This window comes from Penaeus monodon, chromosome 29 (assembly GCF_015228065.2).
Source record: "Penaeus monodon isolate SGIC_2016 chromosome 29, NSTDA_Pmon_1, whole genome shotgun sequence".
Lineage (NCBI taxonomy): Eukaryota > Metazoa > Arthropoda > Malacostraca > Decapoda > Penaeidae > Penaeus > Penaeus monodon.
The window spans coordinates 33110138-33110352 of NC_051414.1; positions in this window are offsets into that span (position 1 = coordinate 33110138).

The window sequence follows — 215 nt, forward strand, 5'->3', positions numbered from 1 at the left end:
AATAACAGCAGATGTTCTTATGGCCAGTGGGCTAAGATAGTGTAAGAAGCATTATGTTTACACAAAAGACCAACACAAATATTGCAATAATCAATTAAATGAGCCTAATTCACTGTATTTTTTATTCTTTTCCTTTTATGTATAAAGGTATGTAGAAAACTAGTAAACATCGAGGCTGTGTGAAATAAAATATTGTACTATTTGAAATCTCTATG